Below are 16,274 nucleotides of genomic sequence, written 5' to 3' on the forward strand. Positions count from 1 at the left end.
CCCAAGTAGCTGAGGTTACAGAACTACACCACCATGCTGGGTGAAGATATTAGTTCTTTTTTTTTTTTTTTTTTTTTTTTTTGGTACTGGGGATTGAACTCAGAGGCAGTTGACCACTGAGCCACATTCCCAGCCTAATTTTTTTGTATTTTATTTAGAGACAGGGTCGCATTGAGTTGCTTATCGCCTTATTTTTGCTGAGGCTGGCTTTGAACTCGTGATCCTCCTACCTCTCCCTCCCAAAAGATATTAGTCCTAAAAGGGTGGTTTCTGAACCCTCTACATCCACATTACTTGGGGTGCTCATTAAAAATGCAGATTCTTGAGCCCCCTACCAGGTTTCTTAAGTCTAAATCTTAGGTAGGGCCCAGGAATCCACATTTTAAAACATCCTCCTAGTTGGTTTGCATGTGGAGGGGCTGGAGGCAGTTGGTTTAATATCATGAATCAGCAGTGACAACAACAAGGTTGCTTTTAAATGCTACAAATAATGATGTGCAAAAATTAGAAAATATAGGTAAGTAATAACAGGAAACCAAAAAAACAATCACCACACTCTTACTGCCTCGAGACAATTGGAGGTACCCACTCAAGGAGGGAAGGAGACTTCCTCCCCGACAGAAACTGCTTCTCGTTGCAGGGGTCGCCTGTGATTTGGGCTCTGTTCTGCTGGCAGGGTGGAGCCTGTCATTTGGCCTGGACAGAATTATTGCCTCCAATTACATGGTTGATTATCAATTACTTGTGTCCATGGGAGAGCATGTGTGCGTGTGTGCATGAGTGTCTTTGCAAATCATTAAGGGTCGTAATTCTGGATTATCGTTGATTAACGAGAGGGAGGCCTGGTACCTCCAGCAGCCGGGATGGCAGCCCCGCAATTATGTCCCAGCTGATCAGTAATTGGTGCATCACAAGATGATTTCTCTCTCAGCTGCCTCCTCCCAGCCTCTCCTGCCGGCTCCACAATTAGCACCATTGCTCATTCCCTTCCAGCCCAAGAGGAATTCAGAGAGTGGCTTTCTGTCTGGGAGATGCTGTGGGGTTGGATGAGACCACCACCCAAACGGGGGACTGACAGCCGGCCGTGTGGGCAGCTGGCAGAGGCTTCATGGTCTGGGGTGTAGAGCCTGCTTGAGCTCCAGTATCCTAAGATGGGTGCTGCTTGTCATTCTTCCCAGCAAGCCCAGCGGCCATTGTCCTACTTCTCACCCAGCCCAGTCCACCCCTAACGCACGGATTCAGAAAACTTGAGACCTGGAGAAGGAAAGAGGGGAATTGGGAAGGGGGTCACAAACAATATCCAGAACAGTGTGGCCATGAGTCCAACCCCACAGAGCTGACAGAAGGGACCCCTCCCACCATGGCTCGGATCCTCAGTTTTCCTGGGCAACACCAGCTTTTGTCCTCCTGGGACTGCAAATGAATCCTCAGGCTCCCCTGGGTGGGGAGGGAGTGCCCTGGGAGGGCATGCAGTGATACTCCAAGGTAGCAGCCTCTGCCCTGGGTGTGGCACCACATCCTGTTCTCCCCACTTCCAAGATACCCTCCCCCCTTGGGCTTCCCTCTTTTCCGGCCCTGTGGGCCCCATCTGACCCTTCCACGCAGTGCCTGTCCCCTCCTCCCTCGCCCACGGGGGTGGCATGGATACAAGGGCTCCTGCCTGAGCTCCATTCCTGAGGAAGGGGGCTGTGGGCTCCCTGGAGAGCAACAGATTCCCCAGCCAAGCTCTAAGGAGGGCTTTCGAGGGCTGGGAGAGGATGGGGAGGGCGGGGCTGTTCCGGAAACCGACATAAAGAGGCCTGCGGCTGCAAGGCCACCAGGTAGTTTGTCTTCTGAGCCTTGCAGCTGTCTCGGCCATTTTCATTTTTATCTACTTAGGGTGGTCAGCGGGTCACGGCAAGCCAGAGTCCCGATGCTAATGACTCCGGCTCCACGTGGCGACCATTCAGGGAAAAGCTGCAGTGTTCTCTCTGCCACATTAATCAGAGGAACACATCAAGGGCTGTTGCATGGAGACAGCTTTCCTCCCGGCACCTGCCCTGCATGCTAATCAGCACCCCTCCTGGCGGTGAGTCAGCTCCAAGCCAGGCCGGCAGGGAGGGAAGGACAGAAGCGCCTGTGCTACCCACGTGGGGACCCAGAGGAGCTGCAGCCATGACCCCACCCCCGACACACACTGGGTGCCACCATCATTGAGGCCCAAAATTATGGGCCTCATTCCTCTCTTTCTGAGAAAGTCGATCTAAACCCAAAGTCTGGGCTACTTCTTTGTGTCTAGGTCCTGCCCTAACCTACCAGAGGGAACTTTCTAGAAGCTGTTTCCTGGATATTGTCTGATTAAATGCAAAGACCTCACTGCCAGGCCCTTTGGTTGCAATAAGACATTACCTTGGTGCTTCACCTGTGGTAGGCACCCTAGACAGATTAACGCATTCAATCCTCATGGGACCCTGTGAACTATTAATGCATACTACCTCTATTCCTATATTGTAGGTGAAAAAGGATATGCACAGAGAGGATGAACAGCCAACCCCCGGTAACACAGCTGGGCTGACTTTGAACCTTGGGAGTGTGGCTCTGGGGGACATGCTCTGCTGCCTCTCATTTTTCTCCTAGTGCTCACAGAGCCCCCTGAGCTGGTGGTGACCATAGAAAAGCCTGGGAATTCTTTTGCATGCATTATTCATTTGTTCGCTCATTCCTTCATACAGCAGCTCTATGTTGAGCACCCGCCATGTACAAGGCACTGTATTAGGCACCAGGGAGATGCTGTAACAAAACAGACACAGGCTTAAGAGGGAGACCAAAATCAATTTGCTAATAAATGCAAAATGTGGTAAGTTCACAAAAAAGAACTAGATCCCCATGAAAACATGCAGTAGGGGCACCGAATTTCTTTTGGGAGGTCAAGGAGGCTTCAATAGCAAAAGAAGCAATGGCTTATACTGGTGGTTCTCCAAGTGTGGTCCCTGGACCAGCAGCATCAAGAAACTTGTTAGAAATGCAAATCCACAGGCCCCCTCCTGGACCTACCAAATCTGGGTTTGAGACCAAGGTTTGAACCCTTCCCTCCTGGGATTCTGATGCTTGCTCAAGTCTGAGACCACTGGCTTCTGCAAAAGCCCAGCAGGCTGTGCAGAGGCAGGCACATTAAGGGGCCAGAGGGAGGCCTGCAGGGCATGGTGGGCAGGGTGGCCTGAGAAGACATGGGCGGGGGCGAGGTGACACTGGCCTTGCAGGCACCGGAGACCATTCAGCTCAGCATCCTGTCCCACCCCCAGGAAGCCTGACTAGAGGGCCCCCTGCCATGGTGTCCCTCCAGGAGTATCAGGTCACCCAAATAAGCAGGCTGGCCCAGGTGAGAAGCCGAGAGTGGCCACCGAAGGCTTCTAGAGGCTCTTTGTTGTCTGACCTTGGTAATGTTTTGAGTTCCAGGAAGCCCTGGTCAGATGATGAAGTCCGTTGCTGGGGAAGAGCCTCAGTGTCTAGAAAGGCACCTGGGAGGAAATCTCCCTGTCCTCATTGGTGTTGCCCATGGTCCGAGGAGCCAGTGTTCCCTTGAATCCTACTGGTCAGGGGCATTATGAGCTTAGCAGAGGGTCTCTAGAGGTGGAGGCAGCCCTGATACAGATGTACACCTAGAAGGCAGGTGTCTGGTCTGCAAGGGCAGGTGCCACCCACAAGGAGCCCTGGGGGCTGTGACTGCAGGACAGGCTGGGTGTGGTCCCCCCTGCTTGCTGGAGGTGTTAGCCCAGAAGTGAATCAGAGGTGGCAGCCAAACAGCCTCTAGATGCTGAGTCGAGTAGCATTTACGGGCACCTACTATGTGCGAGACACTGCAGGAGGCCCCGTCACACGTCAGCTGGCTGTGGAAGCGCCTGCTTTGCAGATCCTTCCTCTGTCATTCTGCCTATGAGCAAGGGTTCGTTGTTTGTTCAGGCTCCAAGTTTCAGGACCCAGCAGGGAGCCGGGAAGGTGCAGCTTCGTTATGGAGGGCAAGCTGGTGGGGAAGACAGAAATACAAATGTCCCCGAGAAGGAGCGATTGGTGATTTTAGGGCCAAGCATGAGAGTTCTAAGCGTTGATTTTTAATCGAGAATGATTCCTGCCGGGCACAGTGGTGCCAGCCTGTAATCTCAGCGGTTCAGGAGGCTGAGGCAGGAGGATCTCAAGTTCAAAGCCAGCCTCAGCAACAGTGAGGTGGTAAGCAACTCAGTGAGACCCTGTCTCTAAATAAAATACAAAATAGGGCTGGGGTGTGGTTAGTGGGTAAGTGCCCCTTGGTTCAATACCTGATACCTCCTCACCTGCAAATAAAAGAATGACTCCTTTTAAGGGTGACTTGCAGGTAAAAAGAAACCAGGAGAAGCCACACTGGCTTTGCCATGGTTACTATTAAACATCCCGTAGAACCTGCTAGGGGTTGAGCATGTTCAGCACACAGGCCACTGTGGCATGTTCTCCAGCTGTCCCCTGGTCTTCACAGGGTCTTTCTTCCTTCCTTCCTTCCTTCCTTCCTTCCTTCCTTCTTTCTTTCTTTCTTTCCTTTTTTCTGTGTTGGGGATGGAACCCAGGGGTGCTCTACCTTGGAGACACATCCCCAGCCCTTTTTGTTTTGACCACAGGGTCTCACAACATAGCCCCAGCTGGTCTTGAACTTGTGATCCTCCTGCCTCAGCCTCCTGAGTAGCTGGGATGACAGACCTGTACTCCCCTGTCCTGCTGGGGGTTTCACAGAATGAATGCAGCCCTGAAAACCTAAAGGAAAAGGTGCAATGAATATTGAAGGACTCAGACTTTGGGAATAGTAAGGAACAAACCCTAGAGGACTTTCAAAGCCCCATGCTGCTCCTCCCCCTCCTGGTCCCTGCCACCACCCCGCTGGCAGATGAATTCGCTCTTCCTTATCCAGCTCTGAGAAAAGCACCACATGGCAGTTTCCTCCGGCCTGCAGCCTCGTTTCCGTCCAGCCCACTCTGATTTCTTCCCAGCTGTGGGTCTGCAGAGGAACCATCCTTCACTGAGGAACCTGGAGGAAGAAAAAGACTCACAGAGCGCTCCAGGTAAACCGCTGCTCTGCTCGTGTGTAAGGAGGTTTGCAGCAGCCGTGGGGATCCCACCCGTCTTCGGTGAAGAAACTCGCCTCCACTCTCACAGTCACGTGGGTGGTGATGGCAGAGCTGGGATTTGAGCCATACTAACCATCAGACTTTGCTGGTTTGCTGTCAGAGAAAACCTGATCTTGGCTAAACGCTGTTGGCAGGAAGGGCTGAGAGCTTAGAAGGAACCTGCCGTTCTGGCTGGAAGAGTTGAGGCTGGTGAATCCCAAAGGAGAGGCCAGGGCCTGGCTGACCCCCACTCTAATAAGCAGGGTCTGAGCTCACCTGGGGGTGGGGATGGAGACTCACAGGGAGGAGGGAGAGCAGGAAGAGGCTGAAGGCAGTCCTGATAAAGAGCAGGCAAAGGAGGGGCCGGCACCCCTCTGGAGACGCTGAAAACTGGGTTCCCCTTGGGCTTCCCTTTCCCTATTAGGGGTCTGGCCACTGCCCCTTCCATTCCAGGCTTCTATGTTCCTGGAGTGAGGGGTGTGTCTCTCTGAAACCTGCCTTCAAGGGATGAGCCATCTCTAGGAGGGTGAGGGCCTGGACCTCGTCTGGAGCTCAGCCCTTACTGGTGGCCAGGTTACCCCCTCCCCATGTCTGTGAGCCTCATCTATAGCGTGGCATGGGGAAGGGGTGCAAATGAGCTGGTGTGTCAAATACCCAGCTGCACTCCTGACACAGAATGGGTGGGGGATCCATATGTCCCTCCCCCAGACCTCTGCTTCCTTCTAGAACAAGGAAGGAAGAAGAAAGACTCCCAGGTCCTTCATAGGCCTGGCAGCCACACAGGTCTCCAGGGCAGAAGGGCTCCTCCCTTGAGCAGGGCCATGGGGGGCCACAGCCCCTGTGCCAGGTCCGTCAGGACACGGTGGGCAGTGCCATGCTAGAGTGTGAGAGGCCCTAGCCTGGCGCTGGAGACTATTGTGACTTGACTCCTTTAAGGGCAGGGTCACTTCCAGGCAGAGGTCAGAGTGCTGGCTGTAGCCTGGTCCTTGTTGGCCAGCATTGCTGTAGCCCTCAGCGGACACAGAGGTGGGAAGAAGCTCTTCTGTCCCCTTTCTGTCAAATGCCGGGGGTTTCTGTTCTTGTGACTAAAAGGCTCAGGGGCCACTCCAGTTGAACTGGGCTAACTGGGCTGCACGAAATAAACACACAAGAGACACAAATACCTTTTTCTTTGGGGTCACTGTGACGGCTCCTCTGACCTTAAGGGTCCGCAGAAAGAGAGAGAGCAAGAGCATGCGCTGACCCCTTTTATTGAGGAGAAGCTATTCAAATGAGGTAAGGGGTCAGGTTTCAGGGGCCCCGAGTCTGTCTTCATGATGTCCAGTGTCAGCAGGTTGACTGACACCTGGGTAGGCCACACCCAAGGGCACAGTAAGAGAAGGGGACACACACAAGGCACTTCCATGGAAGATTCTACCCTAAACAGGGCAAGGGGTTATATTACAAAGGAACAGGTGAGCGTAGCTGCACCCATGGGGATGTAGGAAGGCACGCCCATGCACAAGACACCGACCCTCAAACCCAAGAAGGGTGGGGAAAGCTCTGCCACATTTCTGTGACTGAGCGCCTCAGCACCCAGCAGGGGAGTGTGAGTCAGTCACGTGTAAGGTTGGCCTCCCACACCAAAGATGGAGGCATGAGTGGGGGCGGGGGCTAGAAAGGAGCTGATTGGACATCACTGCCCCCGCCTGCCCCCTCAGGCTTGTTGGACTCCTTCCCACGTTATGTCCCCTGCTGCAGCCCCCCCCCCACCCCCCATGAAAATCTTCTCACACCCATAAGCTGCTTATAGGGTGTCTGCTGGACTCAGATCAGAAGTCTGGAATGGCTATGAAGATGTCATTGTCCCCTCCAGCATGGCAGGTAATGTCTAGCTCCCCAACCAGGGTTTTTTCTTGCAGAGCAAAAACTAAGGGAACAACTTGAAGGGAGCTAATCCTCTTTTTTTTCTTTTCTTTTTTTATTGGGGATTAAACTCACAGGTGCTTTACCTCTGAGCTGCATTCCCATCCCTTTTCATTTTTTACTTTGAGATAGAGTCTCCCTAAGTTGCTTCGGGCCTTACTAAGTTACTCAGTCTAGTCTTGAACTTGTGATCCTCCTGCCTCAGCCTCCCCAGTCTCTGGGATTACAGGCATGAGACACCACTCTCAGCTCTTTCTTTTCCTTTTTAACCTAAGTCAGTTTTTTTGTTTTGTTTTGTTTTTCCTCCATGGGGGAAAAAAAAAAACAACATTGTGAACACAGAGGAAAAGAGAAAAAAGTGAAAACTTCCTTTTATTCCTATTTCTAATCAATATCATCATTTTTCCCAGCAATAACCTATATGAGCAATTTTCTGTGCATTATCCAAGACTTTTGTTTTTAATTTCTATTTCATGTAGTACTGGGGGTTGAATCCAGGGACACTTAATCACTAAGCTATATGCCCAGCCCTTTTTATGTTTTATTATTTTGAGACAAGGTCTTGCTAAGTTACCCAATAGCCTTGAATTTGTAATCTTCCTGCCTCAGCCGCCTAAGTCTCTGGGATTGCAGGCATATGCCACCATGGCTGGCCTACCCCAGACTTTTCCAGGGTGTTCACACACATAACACATCTACGGGGGTGCATGTGAGGGCAAATGTCAGGATCTTTGTTTTGCTTTGATTTTGCATAAATCATTCTGCAATTTTTTCCCTATGACAGTATACCCTGGACATTTTCTCATGTGGACATGTATGGAGCCTCTTTGTTTTGTTTTGTTTTGATTTTCTGCATTCTAGTCCATGGGTAGATGTAACACGGTTGATTCAACATTCTGCTTCCTCTCCCGCCTTCACATGGGGTCCCCTTGCGGCTCTCTAGGGAGCATGGGTCAGAAGGCTGGTTTCACGGTGAATGGTACCTCTGCACATTTCCGGGGGATATTATCCACATTTTGAATGTGGATAACTGATGGACTGACTGATGGACAGGGTGCCCATTACCCAGGCCTCTGTGCACATGCGTGTGTGAACCTATCAGCACTGAGACATCGGGTGGAACCCACAGGCAGAAGTGCAGGAGTCCCACGCTTGGTGGACCCTGCCACAGTGTGGGAGGGCGGCTGAGGGCTTCTGTGCCTGCACAGCCCCCGCCAAACCAGTCCCCCCAGCCCACATCAGTCACGTGGCTGCTGGCTGGGCTGCCGTTTCCAGGAAATCGATTGCAAAGACCAGCGATTGTCAGTGGCTCGCACACAGGAGGCCATCCAGGGAGTAGATTAAATTGTAGGAGAAAATCATACTGAGCTCAGGAAGGCTCATAATGGAGACCCTCCATGACCTTTCTGGAGGAGTTAAAAGAACACAGGCAGATACACTTTCACCCTTGCTTACCACCCCCAGCCCTCCTGCCAGGAGAGGAGCCTCCTGCCCTTGGAGTAGATGCTCCTCACGCAGGGCAAGAGGGCTGCCTGCCCGTGCACGCCCAGGGAGGCCAGCAGGGGCACTTGCTTCCCTGCAGGGGGGACCCAGGTTGATCATCAGGCCCTGAGTTTCCCAAGGTCACTGACCCTCCTTCTCCATCCTGGCCCCCTTTTGCCTTCCCCTGGAGAAGCTGTCTGGCAGCCGAAGGTAGCGGTGACCCTTCTCCACTTGTTCCCAGACAAGGGCTCCTCTCAGCTGCATCCAGCCCGCTCTCCACCCCTGCACAAACCCAGGTGCTGGCACAGTGGCCTCAGATCTGATTACCCACCTCGAGACCCCTGCCCTGCATCCCCAGGAGGAGCGGGGGCCTCGTGGAGGGCTGAATGGGCGAGGGTGGCACTACGTGTACAAACACAGCATGCTCCTAAACAGAGAGGGACCCGAGCCTGGTTTCAAGACAGCCAGGCCAAGACCCCACCCGTGTCCCTCATCAGGATTGCCCTCCAGTCCCCGACCCACCCCTTTGTCTCTAGGTCCCCAGCCACACACACCCACACCTGGCCCTGCAAAGAAGACCCAGCCTTAGCTATGAACTTGGGAAACACATTTGTCTTCTGTATGCCGCTGTCTCCCCAGCTCGCCAGGCCGGCCTACCTGGGGTGCCACCACTGGGGGGGCAGAGGACTCTGTGTATGTCATCTCCACTTTCACAAGCTCCATGCAGGGCCAGGCCCAGTATGATTTACTAGTGGGGAGATGGAGGCTCAGAGTGGGTAAGTGACTTAATCCAGGTCACACTGCTGGTAAGTGCTGAAGACAACTAGCCAGGCACAGCCAGACTCCAGAGCCCTCACCAGCGCTGTCCCAGCTCCCTCTGGACTTCACTCCCTCTCAGTAAAGACAACCAGGCAGAGCTGCAACTCATGGTACCCAGATCCACGTGGGGTCCTGATGGAAGACCGCCCCTCCCATCTCCCTCCATCTTTGAATTCTGCTCCCTCTTTAGCAGATGCAGCCCCAGCAAGGCTGGAATGGCCACCCTGGTTTCCCAGGGCTGTCATAATGATGACCTCCCTTGGCTAGCAGGGCCTGACCAGCTCAGCCAGGGGATGTGGGACCTCTCTGGGCGGCGTCTCCTATCTGGGCCCAGGTTCGGGTTTATTTCTTTTCTTTGGGGTGGAGAGGCCACATTCCGGAGGGGCTTGCTGCCCTCCCATGGCAAAAGCCTGCCTGGCTGCCACCTCCTGCTGCTGCTGGAGGCCCAGTGGCCAGCAGTGGAGGGGGGAGAGCAGGAAAGGGTGGGAGCAGGCGGTGGGAGAAATCAGGAGAGGAAGAGGGCTGGGCCGTGGGACCTGGACAGTAACAGCGAGGATCCTAACAAAGCCAAGAGTCAGAATCCTGAAGGCAGCTGCCAGGAGACACTCTCGAGGCTCAGGTTCCCACACCCGTCCATCATGGGGATTAGTAAACCTTATTAGTTTTACAGGTGATGACCCTAGGCTCAGTCATTTATTCAGTTTTCCCAGCTGGTGGGTGACAAAGCCAGGATCCTAAGTGACCCCAGAACCCTAACCATCATGCTCCTCCGACAGAAAGGAGCAGATTCTCTTCTGTGACCAGCCCCTGCCCCCAGGACCATAGGCCACTACCCATTTCCACCCTCCCTTCCGTGTGACTTTGCCCTCTGTTCCTCTCCCTTCCCCTCCTCTGGCACCGGATCCTGCCTCCGAGGTCTACGTGGTCAAGGGCATCCCAAGGGTCTGTTGGAACACTGTGTTCTCATTATGAACAGCTCTGGGTCTTACTGGCCTTCGATCTTGCCCAAGGCCTGACGTCCAGCCCCCAGCCTGGGTGCAGGTGCCCAGGTCACTTGCTGCTAAGTGGAGAGGCTGAGTGCCAGGTGGTTCATCAACTACCAGATGAGGGCCCATGGAGCCCATGACACCAGTGGAGGTGGCCTGGAAAGATGTCCTACTAGATTATTTAATTTTTTTAAAAAAAGCAGGTTATAAAGCAGTATTTTATCAATGAAACAAAAGTATTCTCTGTTTTTAAGCAAAGAAAAAGGGTATTTACCAAGATGCTAACAGATGATTGTTGTCTTCTCTTGGCTTATCTGTGCTTTCTAGTTTTTCAAGGAACATTGATTATTTGCATGATTTTAAAAAGCAATAAAATAAACCAATCCCAGGCTGGTTGTACTTCTTTTATTTATTTATTTTTTAGTTATCGGCAGACACAACATCTTTGTTTGCATGTAATGCTGAGGATCGAACCCGGGCCACACGCATGCCAGGCGAGCGCACTACTGCTTGACCACATCCCCAGCCCTGGTTGTACTTCTTTCTGTCTTTGTCCTCAACCCGACAGCTCTCCAAACATCGTCATCTCCTCCCCTCCCCCTCCTCCCCTCCCCCCTCCCCTTCCCCTCCTCCTCTCTCCCTCCTCCTCCTCCTTCTTCTTCATCCTCCTCCTCCTCAACACATTACAGTCTTTCCAGCCCCTCAGGGGTGGGGAGGGGCCTCTACCTGCTCTTGGAAGACCCCACTGACTGACTAACAGAAGAGCCAAAGGTACAGTGGTGGTGGCTGGGGGCTTCTGCCCTCACCCTAAGCCATAAGTACTTAGGAACAGGAGCTGGAGCTCTGCACTGCATTGTTTGCTTCTGCAGGTGGTGCTGACTTCCAAGGGCAAGGAGCCCCCAGGCCAGGCAGCCCTGCTCCTGTGGGTTTGGGGCCAGGGCAAATGGCACAGTGTGGGATCCTCTCTCCACTGCTGAGGTTAGGATGGGCAACATCTTGGAAAATGAAGAGCGAGGAAAAGGAAAGCACAGAAGTCCCTCATCCTTCAGGAAAGAAAAAGCAATGCCTTAGACAGAGCTATGCTGGCCCCTTCCAGAAATTTCTGAGAAGGCCAGCACCTACTATGTGTGTGCCTGTCCCAGACTCACTCTTGCCCCTCATTACGCCCTGCCCCCCTGGTACAGGAGAGACAGCCGGAGCATAGAAGACACAGGTTTGCAGGTGGTAGGTTCCAGAATGCATTCCTGGAGAGAGAAATAAGTGTTAGCTAGCAGAGTCTTCTTTCCCTGGTGTGTACACTGCCTAGGCTCTGGAAACAGGCTCCCTTCAATCTGCGGCACCCCTCTCTGTCAGGAGCAGAGCAGCGACACTCTTGGAAGAGGGCTGGCTTTCCTGAACTCTTGCTAGTTTAATGATGAGGCTCCCTGTGTTAGCCAGCTTTTCATCATTGTGACAAAATACCTAAGAAAGTCAACTTAAAGGAGGAAAGATTTATTTTGGCTCAGATCAGCCAACTCCATGGCTCTGGGCTTGTTGTAAGGCAGAATATCATGGTGGACAGTGTGGTGAGGAATCCTGCTCAGCTCACAGCAGCTGGGAAGAACGGGGTGGGGGCCGGGGGATGTGGAAGAAGGAGCTGGGGACAGATACAGACACTAGGGCACATCCCCAAGGATCTACTCCCTTTAAGTAGGTTCCACTTCCTGCAGTTTCCATCACCGTCCATTCAGCTACGAATCCACAAGGAATTAATCCATGGATGAGATCAGGGCCCTCAAGATCCAATCACCTCTCCAAAGCCCCACTTGCCCTGGGACCAAGCCTTCAACACAGGGACCTCTAGGGGACATTCCAGATCCAACCGTAACATCTGACAAATCCATAGTCCCCACCATTAAAACAACAACCATCAGAAGGTCAGTCCGGGGAGCCCAGGACCTGGCCTGCAATCCAGCAAAGTTAGGATTCCAGGGAAAGGAGCAGAGGGTCCTTTGTTTCACCCTGGCCCCATCTTCAAATCAAATTCCAGGTGACCATGCCTACCACTTAGAAACGAGAGCTCCCATCCTCGCCAAACTCTTACATGCAGAACAGAGAGGTATTGGCACACTCAGTTGGGGAGGTAGGAGACCCAAACACCTGGGTCACCTTGGTCAAATCACTTCTTTCCACCCCAGCCCTTCTGCTCACACAGTGTGTTGGCATAGAGACAGGTTTTCAAAGGGGGTTGCTAAAGAATGCTCAGCCTCCTGGCAACATCTCTGCCCTAGATGGGAGTCTGATAGTAAGTTCCCTAGTCCTGTGTGTCCTGCTTTGGCTGCAGGTAGTCGAAGTGTGATTCATAGTGACATCCTGTGGACACAATGGGTAACTGCATAGGCTTAGACAGAAGCCGTAGGGTGACACATAACAACTTCCCTCATTAGGTGGAGAGGAGCCGATTGCAATTAATCACACTCATCATCTTACACAGGGAGCTGTCTTTCAGCTGGAAAAGACCGCCCCCAATCAGAAAGCAACCTTCCAGCCATATTTCCCTGCCATTAACCTCCAGCTATACAACAATTTGCTTAGACTTGTCCCTTTTCAAATATTGGCCTGATACAAGAGTCGAGTGTAACAGACAAGAGTCGAGTGTAACAGAGGGAAAATAATGTCAATCATAATGCAATAGCAAAAAGGTTCAATGGGATGTTTACTCTTGCCATGAAGTTCGCATGCATTATCTCATTTAATCTTCCCAACATGTTCCTGTCTCCAATTTTCACATGAGGGTTGGTCTAGAAGGGGAATTTTTGTACTCAGGCAATCTGGCATCGGACCCTGTTTTATTTAAACACCACTCTTGTTATTTCCACTACTGGGGAATCCACCTAGACCCTTGCACACGCTAGGCAAACACGATCACTGAGCCACTTCCCCAGTCCTTAGGCACCTTTCATGCAATCTCACTGTCCTCACTGCCTGCCCATCCACCCTATGTCTCTCCTAGTTGGAAAAAAAAAATCCCACATCCTGGGGGCACTGGTGTCAGTTCCTCAAGTGGACAGTCTGAGTCACAGTCTTTGGCAGTGAGGGTTAGGTGCACAGCAGAGGCTTTCAGTTTCAACAGGCTTGAGTCGGAGTCCCAGCTCTGTCCCTCACTATCACTAGCTGTGTGACCTAGGGCTCATTCCTGAACTCCACTTTCCTGGATGGCCAAGTGTGGATCACAGACGGTCCCTTGCCTGAAGGGGGTGTGGTGAGGATTAGAGAAAGTGCTTGTTGCTGGATGGATGAAAAAGAAATTGCAGTTTGCTAATCTGCCAGCTCTGCAATTTGACCTTGGAAGGAGACAGCCTGGTAGTTTTTACTAAGTGGCAAATTCTGATCTAACCTCTTTGGACAGCACCACCACTAAGAAGGGCTAGGATCTGGACAGGGGTGAGGACCAATGACTCACCCTGAGGCTTGTGAGTCTCGAAAGGAACTGCTGAAGTGTCTTGGTTCAAAGACTCTCCAAAGGGAGTTAGGTTGCCAAGATGGCGGAGCAGAAACAAAATCTCTGTATTTTGAGTCCCACATTTTCAAAGAAACACTATTACCCCAAAACCGCTGTCCCACCAGACTTCAAGTCCATGCCTCTATGTATCTGCAGAGACCCTGGTACCATTAGTTCAGGAAACACAAATTCAAGACTAGAAGTGAGGAGTCTGGATCCTAGTTCCAGCTCTACCTCCCTTTATTCAAATTGTGGAACGATGAACTTAGTCTTCAGGGTCACACAGCATAGGTTTCTCCTGTCAGTGCCTCTATTTTCCCACTTTTGCAAAAATAATTGAAGTCTTTCTTGTCCATGTCTATCTCTAGCAGAGGTGTGGCCATAATGGTCACTGACCATATCTATATCCTCATCCTCTAAGACAGCGTCTGGTACATGGAAGGTGCTCATTGGTAAGCAAATAATTAGGACATCTCACTAGTGGTTATGGAGCCCACTGATGGAAAATGTAGTCAGAGAATGGCACCAGGGCCCCTAAGCATACAAAATGCTGGACAAGGATCATTAAACAGGCTATCTTGAGGCCCAATTGAGAGACATCAGTATTAGCTATCTATGTAACAGATTAGTTATTCATTAACGGATTACTTCAAGACTAGTGGCTTAAAACAATAATTAACACTTCTTATCTCACAGCTGTTGGTCAGGAACTGGGCAGCAGCCTATCTCATGTCCAGCTCATGAGCTACAGTCATCTGAAGGCTCGAGTGGGGCTGAAGGATCTGTTTCCAAGATGGTAACTCACCTGGCTGGCAAACTGGGAATGGCTGCTTGAGGTCCCAGTTCTTTCACATGTGGACTTCTCCATGGGTCTTCTTGAATAGCCCTGGCACGTGGCAGCTGGCTTCCCCAGAATGAGTGACTCAGGAAAGATCTGGAATGAAATCTCAAAGTCTCTTATGACTATATTAGATTATCAGGACTGCTGAACAAAGGAACCAAACAAGGTCACTTAAAACAGCTTAAATTTACTTTCTCACAGTTCTAGAGACCACAGGGTCTGAAATCAAGTTTTCAGCAAGGCCATACTCCCCCTGAAAACTCTAGATGAGACTCCTTCCTTCCCTTTTTCTACTTCTAGTAACCGCAGATGGTCTTTGGCTGGTGGTAGCACAATTCCCATCTTGGTGTCCATTTTCCTATGCCTTCTCCCCGACGTCTGTCTGCTCTGTATCTCTCTCCTTATAAGAACCCAAGTCATTGGCCAGAGAGCCCACTCAAGTTACGTATGACCCTTAATTATATCTGCAAAATCTCTATTTTTAAACAAGGTCATGTTCCAAGGTACGAGGGGTTAGGGCTTCAGCATATCTTTTTGGAGGACACAATTTAACCCACCATGATGACTACCCTTGGAAATTGCATGTCACCATTTTTGCAATAGAAGTAGGGTCAGCCTACTTCAGGGTAGGAGGATACCTCACAGTTCTGCGATTCCCAGTAGGGCGTGATAATCGGGGCCACCTTTGGAGGAAAGCTACACAATATCAGATATCAAATTTAGCACAAGAGAGGCCTGATATGAGGTATTTACAAAGGGAAGGACTGAGAACCAGTTGCACAGTTTTCTTTTGCTGTTATTGTTCTAGGGATTGAACCCAGGAGCGTTTAACCACTGAGCCACATCCCTAACCCTTTTTATATTTCCTTTAGAGGCAGGGTCTCTCTGAGTTGCTTAGGGCCTCTATAAGTTACTGAGGCTAGCTTTGAACTTGCTATCCTGCCTCAGCCCCCCAAGCAGCTGAGATTACAGATGTGTGCTACTATGCCCGACATTACACAGTATTTGGGGCTCTCAGAATATAGAAAGGGGGCTGGGGTTGTAGCTTACTGGTAAAGTGCTCACCTAGCATGAAGGAGGCACTGGGTTCAATCCTCAGCACCACATAAAAATGAAATAAAGATTTTGTGTCCCGCTACAACTAAAAAAAATATATATATAAAAGAATATAGAAAGGCTCAAAGTGGGAGTCTGGGGGTGAATCTCAGTGGTACAGCACTGTCCTTGGATTCAATTCCTGGTGCCAAAAAAAAAGGTCAGAGTGCAGAGAATGAGGTGGGGATAGACGGCCATCCATCCCCACCACTTGCATCCCAAGCTCCCAAGCTCCCAAGCTTCCAAGCCCAGGAATGGGGGCTTCGATGGAGCCATCAGCACCGTGGCCCCCATGTTCAGTGCCTGGAGAAGAGGCTGCTCTGGGAAGGGGACCAGGACCTTCCCATGGACCAGCTGTGGTCAGATGTGGGCATGGGGAGAGACAGGGTTCTTTAAGTCTATAAGGGCCTCCTGGAAGGCCCAAGGGGTCTCAGCAGATCAGAGAACTTCAGGGGAATCCCAGAGACCAGGAATCTCTTAAGAGCACAGGGAATCTTCTAGGGAAGAGATTTTACCATCAGCCAGGCCCAGAGAGCTGGCACCCATGTGATCAACTC

Source organism: Spermophilus citellus, assembly GCF_964194105.1.
Source record: "Spermophilus citellus genome assembly, chromosome: 4".
NCBI lineage: Eukaryota > Metazoa > Chordata > Mammalia > Rodentia > Sciuridae > Spermophilus > Spermophilus citellus.